Consider the following 9,748-nt stretch of genomic DNA (forward strand, 5'->3'; position numbering starts at 1 on the left):
CTAATAAAAAAAATACTCGTGTTTCTATTACTAAGCCAAGAACTTTTGTACAAAATTGTCCTTTGGTAAAAGTAAAATATCGAAATATTTTAGCAGATATTATTTTATAAGATTAAAAGTTACGTTCGGAATTTCCGAACATACATTTTCGTTTCATTTTATCCTTCTAAAAAACGTAAAGAAGATTTAGAAATAAGTGACTTGTTGTACAAATATTTACGCCCGATATTAAGAAGCAAATACAGGATATTACGAGAATATTACATGTTATATATTTCTAATATAATTTTTTACATACCTTTTAATATTTTGATAAAATCCCATTGAGAAAATTGATTCGTATTGGTATTCGTATTTGTTTTGATTGAAAAGCTCCCATTACATCGTCAATCTCATTTATCGGAATATATTATATAAAAGTAGATTTATTTTTATAAACGGAAACGCTTATGTAATGTACTTTCATTGTATCAACAGTTAGTAATAAATTTAATTTATAAAATTATAAATAGGTTGCAATTTATTGTAATTATTTATGTTGCTAGTGTCATTTCTTAGAATAGTGTTGAATATTTAGGTAACTAAAATAGACAAATTTTAATAAAAATAGCTGAAAACCATTCTCCTAATATAACAGACGAATAAATCAGCCTTTCAATGAGAATTTGCATCTATTTGTAATACTACGTAAATAATTCTACCTATGTACATGGTATTTTTTTTTAATTGATGATAATGGAATGGTTACCCCGCCTGCACTAACACGTGACTACAATCACAATTTACAGCTAGTAAATAATGGAAGGAGGGATTGTTAATAATAGAGACTAAGGACACCATTGCTAGCAATATATCCAACCAGGTCGACCCCCACGTGTTCCACCTGGCGTTGGCGTGAATTTCTGGGTACAGAGGAATAACACCTGAGTCCTCAGGAATGGCACATGGGGGGTATCATGGGCGAAACAAACTGTTATGTCCATCATGTCTATAGGCGACTACTTTCCAATTCCTTGTTTGGTGTGGAAACCACGATCCAGGTGTTCCAGGTGGAATAACGGTGGTCAGGATGTGGAATCACGATGGACTAACTGATCTGTCTTTTCATTTTCACTTGTCATCCCTCACTGGTGCTCCGTCAGTGTATACCGTAAGCGCAGACGGGGTTACCATTCCATCATCACCCATTAAAAAAAACTACTTACTAAATTTGTAACAACTCTAATATATTTTTATTTTATCGGTTATTAATTAGTTATTACAATATTACGATAAAATTCTCATAATGGTGAAACTTGAGCGTACTTTGAAGCTTTGCATGCAGCCTTCTGTGAGAGTTTTAGCGAATACATTATTATTAGGTAATAAAGAGATTAAAGTGTGAAAATTTGCTGAAATAATGTCTTTCATGAATATGCATAGTAAGCGAGCAGCAGTGTCATGAATCGCTGTGCTGTTCTACTTTTAAAATATGATTATGATTACCACAAGAAGACTTTATACTACATGTTTGTGTATTTGTATAAAGGATAGGATTTGCTAGTGAAATTACAGAGTACAGCGATACAATATATTAGTTCTCTGAAATAAAAACGAGTGGGGGATGACATTGGGCATTACACTTAATATATTTTGCGAAGTCTGTGCTGCTGTTTATGTCTATAGGCTGGCGGTAAACATTTTCTAATAGATGGGCTGTCAACGCGTTTACCATTTTTAGTATCATAAAAAAAATTTTAATTGTAATTATATCGAATACAATTTAAGAGACTACAGTAGGGGCTTCTTAAAAAAATCAAACATATTATATATATATTATATATTTGATATATATATAATGTAAAATCTTTAAAACACTAATCATTTACTGTATATAATATCTTTCATTATGGCTGTAACATTAGAGACTCATTGCTTATATGGGAATTATATTAAAATTAATGAGATTGAGAACAATTTTCAGCACACTCAATTAATACATTTACCTTAAAATCAAACTCTTAGGGAATAAGTAGAGGAAACAGAGTGTCTGAGAACTTGATACATATATCTCTTACTTTATCCGCATCCATAACGCATTCTATGCTTGTACTTTAATTCCGGAGACTTTTAATCACCATATAGAATACGGATTATCTGATCATAATAAGTTAATTTAGGTCCAAATCCTATTTCTTTTACACTACAAAAGTGCCAACAAGCATACAGACTATCTGATTGTAAACAATTACTATAGACTATGAATTTCAAGCGTTATCACGTGGGCGTTGTGAATCCTAAAGAGGTTTCTTCAGGGTCGGCAACGCACGCGTAATACCTCTAGTATTGCAGGTGTTCATAGGCTACGGTAACCACTTACCATCAGGTAGGCCGTATGCTTATTTGCCATCACAGTGGTATAAAAAAAAACATATATATATTCTTTATTGCACTTGTAAATTACAATGTTAATGCATTTATAAATATTGTGAGCAAGGGTGGACTTATCTCTGACAGAGATCTCTTCCAGTCAACCCAATGCAGTTAGAAAACATACTCTTTTTTAAGAAGTGCATACTGCATTTTCTAAAAAAAAACCTCATTCCACAAGCTGAGCATTCGTGGGAGAAAACTCTTCTGAAAGCGCATTATACGCTTTCATATAGATTCTAGCATATGAGAATAAAAACTTTGTCAGTGAAGAGCATTGCTATGATAAAAGATAGCTGTGGGCATCTACTATTATGTGTTTATTATTATCTTCATTAAAATAATAAGTATTATTATTGTTCGATTTTTATTAAAGGTAAATCATAAAACTTGTAAGTACGAGTATAAATACCACGATATTTCTAAAGGAGTTTTATCCGTCTATCAGAAACCATGGCACTTGTGAAGACGATTTTAGTTCGCATTCGCTAGAGGTCAGTAAACATCCATTGTCAATATTTGATGCGGCCGCTGGCGAGGTGACTCGATAAAGTAGACGGTATGGTAGATACTCAGAACACACACCTACTTCTAAATAATGTGTAGAAAGATTTGCCAGAAACAGGCCAATTATTTTTTATTCTTCTACGCCAGAATGTATAGTTCGTAACATCGAGTATAATATGTATAATCCATAGTTGGTCGACTTGACGACCCTGTCAGGTCGACCTCTACGCGATAAAATAATACCAATACTTGAATAATGCTAAAAAATCCTCAATTTGACTTTTTTTTAATATAAATAAAATGTAAAATCATGTTTACGGCTACGGCAAAAAAATCAATTGAATTTTAAAACTCCATTGCTTGGAAGTCATTTAAAAATCATTGAAAAACATTATAAAACGCATAACTTGCGCTAGATTTAGTTCAGCGCGTTCATCGCAGCTCATGGAAATAACCAATTTCTGATAATACCTTTTCCAGACTAAAGTTATTTGCAATCAATTTGCCTGTCGATTAGACTAACGTCTAAAATAAACGAAAGATCGTCCGTAAAAACAATGTTGTTGGCTTATTTTACATTAAAATGTTATTATAGAAACCGTCCGAATTAGGTACGTCGTATTCACGGGAAATTTGATTTAATTCAAGTATTGATTTGAAATAACATTATCATAGTGTATTAAAATGATTTACAAAAAAAAACTGTTCAATTCTCTTATCTTGTAATAACCGTAAATACTATTTTTTGGATGACAATCATCAAGTTTAGAGAACTAAATATGATATATATAGAACATATATTTTTATTATATTTGATGATTTTAATTGGTTATAAATTTGGTTAGTGACCATTAAAGAGTTTTTTTTTTAAATTCACCTGGTGAGACAGCAATAAAGATAGTAATTTAGGTATTCGAATTTATTGACACTCTTCAATACATAATTAAAATTGTATACCATATTCTTGATGCGAGACATGAGTTCAAAATTTTGGAGGTAGAAAAACATATTAACAAAAACAACTGAATGTAATCAAGGTGAGTAAAGGAAGTGCTAACTTCATTTCATAACGTGGAACGTAATTTGCTATCTTATGCATAGTTTATACAAGTAGCTACTTGTTTAAACGATTTAGACTGAAGCTTCGTGGCAAATAGCTCTCTCGTAAACTGCTAGGTAATGAGTGTGCAGAGAAAACATCGAGCATGATATGGCAGGGAACGGGGTTAATCTAAAACTAATATGGCAAGTTTAAAATTTGTTCTGACTAAAATTAATACACGGGGTGAATACAAAATCATTAGCGGCCGCTTAATTAAAAGTTAGTGAAAGTTAATACAAGTATTCTTCTGAAAGAAAAATAAGTGGTAAAAGGTAATAAAAAAAAATTTGTAACTTAAAGATAAAATTTATACAAAACACATCTACTCTGATGATTATGTCTTACTCATGTTTCTATTGTGAATCAACTATATTTACATGGCTATGTTTCGGTTTAAAGAATAGGATTTGGCAATAAAATTACAGGGTGTGGAAATATAATATCTTAATTCTCAGAAATAGTAATACATGAACCATTACAACATAACAATATTCAAAACACTGTTCGTATCTATAGAAAAGATAAACATTTATCATTAATTTAGCATAATTGGCATTTAAAGTTACATAAAATAATAATCATCAGAAATCTCAGTTTCGTAGTACACTTAGGTACCTATCAGCGTGTATCTCTATTAGATATTTACCTACAATTATATTCCAAAGAAATATGTTGAATTTCTACACGCGAATAAAGCCCGTTCCAAACTCCTATGTTCATACTGAAAATATATTTTATCTGGGCTCTAACATGCATATTATGTACAGTTACAAATACCCGCAGCTGTGACAAAGCGGTATAATTTCGTGTAGTGCCGTATGACCGTCCTCAAATCCTTAGCCGTCCACTGTCGACGTTGCGGCTTCCTTCCTCTTGTTTTGTAGTTTCCCGTTTGTAAGAGCATTATTCAACTCTGCCGCAGCAAGCAACTTGTTTTTGGGATATTCTGATTGTGGGACATCTGCATTACACCGTTAATGTATCTATTTACTTAATCTGTGAAGTTAAGAAATCAGAATCAATTGTTCATATAAAACATAATTTATGTACAACTATTATTTAGTTTTCATCATCATATCAGCCGTTAACTAAACTTGCTGAACATAAATATAATGGAGGTTTGGCCAGAAATTGCCGCGCTCAGCAGCCAGGCTGGCAACCGCAGTTAGGTTTTTGGTGATCTTTTAAGAGGGTCGCCGCTGCTCAACTCTCGACCGTTAAGTCTAAAGTCGTATAATAAACGTATTCAATGAAGAATTGTAATTTCATAATATAAGCTGAAATTAAAATCATTATAATTTTCGAAAGACTAAGCATTGAAACGAAATACTTTTCCCATAGAAACGTTGTTCGAAATCAACAAAAAAAAACTGTACTAACACGAGGGGTATACACCATATTTTTCCATCCAATATACCTCAGAGTTTGAAAACAAAGATCTTTAACAAGTGCATAATAACGTTTCCAGTGATGACTCATGGAACTTCAACATGATCCTGCATGGTTGGTCGTATGCAGAGACGTATGAGAGAGACAGAGAGAGACAAGTTGCTCAACAATTTCTGGAGAGAGCTATGCTCGGAATGTCTTTACGTGATAGAATTTGAAATGAGTATATCCGCAGAAGAACTAAAGCTACTACTAAACACTAGAAACTATATCGGTATATAGCTTAAAGGATAAGTAAACTGACTCTATGGCTTAGAGCCTACGATATAACGATGGCCGGCTAGACTGATCGCAAAGATATGAAGAAATTATAATAGTTAACGGAACTAAAAATAAAAATGGATATAGGTGACTCGAGACTGTTTCTCGTGGCAGTCTACAGGAGAGGCCTATGTTAATATCTGATGGGATGATATCATGATATCAATATTCAAAATTCTAAATTACTTGCACAGATTTTTTTTTATACCACTGATATGGCAAACAAGCATAGGGCCCACCTGATGGTAAGTGGTTACCGTAGCCTATGAACACTTGCAATACCAGAGGTATTACACGTGCGTTGCCGACCCTGAAGAAACCTCTTTACCATCATTTTGAAGAACCCCATGCTGTAGGCTCTTGGGAAAACCTCGGCAGGGAGCTCATTCTATAACCTGAGTGTTTGTGGGAGGAAACATCTCTAAAACCGTGTAGTACACGACTATTGAGACTATAAAACATGAGGATGAACTCCCTGTCGATAGTGAGCCGTACGATGGTAGAAAGTGAGTGTGGGTGATGCCCACATTGAACAATACCTCTGAGCACAATCCGTTGTACAAGCGGTAGAACATGCAGAGTGAGGCAAAATCTCTCCTAAGACTTAAGGGTTTGATACCACTCGTGAGCCTGGGATCATCGACAATTCTCATAGCTCGTCGTTGTAACGGCTCGAAGGGTTCAAGCTGGTATTTAGGGCGGGAGCCCATAAGTGACAGCAATACTCCATGTGGGGCCGGATTTGCGATTTGTAAAGCATTAATCGCTAATCCAGCGTGGAATGCCTACAGACTGTAAGATCAATGACCTCACGAATTCAGCAGGGGTATCAGACGCTTGGTTTTCAATCATAATCTCTTTACTAACACTTTTAGGTAAACTAAAATGGCTGAAATATAATAACTAATTAATAAAGTTATCTGTTATCCCCAAACACATGAAGGGTTAATAAACGATAAAAAATTTTGATCCTGCGATACTAACATGATATGATTATTAAGTTTGTATGGAAAGTAAAATTTTTTGTCATTTTTATATACATATCGTTGAGAAAAGTGAGAAGAATACTTCCATACAAGGACACTGACAATTTTTACTTTTACCTCTAAAATATGAAGTTACTATTATTATTTACGGAGTTATTATTATTATTATATTGTAAAATACCTAATTATATTCTCTTCTAGAAGATTAGGACTGGTTTAACAAAAAATTTGTCTAAATAGACACGAACGTACAATTTTGTTGCAAGTAAAATCTTGTGAATTAAAAAGCTTACCGCATTGTGGCCATTAAGATACAAAGTAAATCTTAGATACACAATCAGCGATTTAAAAACCAAAATAGAGCACAATACACACTTATTGTTATCTTAATTAAGTTTTGTTTCACTAAAAATTAAAATTAAAATTAAAAATATCTTTATTCATGTAGGTCTATTACAGACTTTTATGATATGTCAAATCTACCGTCAGTTCGGAATGATTTCGAGATAAGAAGAACTAACAAGAAACTCAGCTCGTATTCTTTTCAAATAAATGTTATACATGTTAACGATAATACAGATTCATTTTTAAATTTAAATTTGGGAGAATAGAGTGACCTATTGCTATTGCAAAAGCAAATAGTCTTATCAGTGTTTGTAACCCAAATAGACAAGTTCTCACAAGCAGCACTCGTTCACGAGTATGACGGATGAGCCAGGCATCATTGCACTCAACCATATTAGAGGGAGTACAACGACCCGCCCTACCACGCCGCCACAAGTTTGAACTTTATAGCGAGCATGACTGTTTCAAGGTACTCCACTACGTCATTTATAGTATTTACAACATAGGCTGTAACAATCACAGTTTTCCCCTATTACAATATTGATTTACACTATTTAAATAACAACATGTCATTAATAAAAAAAAAAAACGATTTAATTATGGCAAAAATAGTTATTTTGATTTTAAAAGTACCTAAACTACTGAACTGTTTCTAATAACATGTCTATGGGACTAATCTGGAATCATATCCAAGAAGAATTTTCCAAATCGGTTTACATCTGACAACGCCATCAGTTGTAAGGTAACGATTTGAGGTAACAGATCATTAATGATGTGTTGAAGACCAAATGTCTTTACAAATTTTGTAAAATATGCCGTACTCGTATAGAAATAGTTTTTTTTTGTTTGTGATAAATTAATAGAATAAGTACTTATTTCTACTAATTTTAAATTGTGGACAATTTTAGACGTAACTTATATATGGTATATAAATTGACGATTTTTTATATAAAACGATGATATTATCCATGAAGCCGACTGTACCTAGTATTAAGTAGTAATAATATAATCCCGTCCTTAATTTATAATTTTACCTAGACAATGAATGTGGATCGTATGTGGTTGAGGAAATTTCGTACCATTTATTACAAAATAGGTACGCTACATTAGTTTTCATTGATCTGAAAATTTAGATTAATATATTATTAAAACAAGTCACTGAACTTTCGTTTTATGATATTGTGACTTTACTTTTAGAATTAGATATTTGAGGTTTATAATTTATTCCCTTATATGTTATTTACCTATATTTTATATATTCTATTTATGGTAAGTCTGTAAGTTACACTTTAAGAAAATTTTGTGTGTAATTCTTTCATGTTTTACTCACTTTCTGTTTAAAAAAAGAGGTTTCTCCAGGGTTGACAACGGGCGCATACTGCTCCTGGTATTACAGGCGTTATTAAGCTGCAGTAACCCGTTATCTAAAAAATACGCCACCCCAGTAATATAAAAAATATCGATATACGCTGGCGAGGTACCAGAAGAAAGGGGATGGGTGTCCATAAAACTAAGTCATTAGGCCAATCGTGGCGAATTGTTCAACAAATAACCAAGATGGTTTCTAGAGGGAACTGCGTGGAAGTCTTTATGAAATCCCTTTAAGGCATAATTCTATATTAAAAGTATATGTACAAAAGCATATAAATAAATAAATATCGCAAATGAAGATTGCTAGCAATAATATTTCCCCTTACGAACAATCCCTACCTCCTTATTCAATACATATTATGACGAGGGCATAAATGACATTTTATAACTACACTTTTTTTATTATATTATCACAGGGATATATTCTATTGTGTTTTATAGGTCAAAAGTCCTCGTCTATTATGTTGGAATCATTCTTGCACGCGACGTAAAGTGGGCGTTTGGTAGCGAACCGTTAAAGATTGGAAATTAAATAGGCGTGCAGACGTGGACTTGAAAATAATTGCCTAGTTTGGTGGTTTCTTTTGTATTAGTTTACTAAGGATTTGAATAATAAAATAAAAGTTTCTATCAATTTTAGATTACTTTTACTTTGTCCCACATGTTTTTAAGATAGAATACGACAAAGTACTAGCATTAATCAGTTCAGGGTATAATAGGGTTGATATACTTGAAGTTAAAAGCCCTTAAATATAAGATAATAATAATACAATTATCGATATAATAAAATTTCATCATGAAATAAAAAAAAAATCAAACAGTATATAAAAAAATGTACCTTCAATTTCGTACGTATGATCTCGATATATTGGTTGACAGAGATAAAAACCTATATATAGGGAGTCTATGTTCTTCTCATTCTCAAATAGTATCTGAATAAAATTTTAAAACCTTTTGTGTAGGTACAATGGTACTGGCATGTCTTTTAATGAGAAAATCCACTTAACTAAAAAAAAAATTAAATATATAATTAAATTAAATTTCTTTATATATAATCAAAAATATATATATAAAGAAAATTAAATATAGTATCTGTATGCTATATTCTTAATGACATAATTAATTTCACGAAATTTAATTATTAAAAAGATAGTGAAGAAACAATTTGACTCACTTCCACTGTGAATTTTCAAACAAATATTTGAATCGTTTATAAAATTATTGCCACTTGGTAAGCTACATTAGAGGTGTACAGCGTAGGTGGCCTAAAAATTCTTGATACCCGAAGGCGACACTCTGACACGAAAACATGTAGTAG

The sequence above is a fragment of the Galleria mellonella genome, unplaced genomic scaffold (genome assembly GCF_026898425.1).
Source record: "Galleria mellonella isolate WM207_F2 unplaced genomic scaffold, CSIRO_AGI_GalMel_v1 utg55, whole genome shotgun sequence".
Classification (NCBI taxonomy): Eukaryota; Metazoa; Arthropoda; class Insecta; order Lepidoptera; family Pyralidae; genus Galleria; species Galleria mellonella.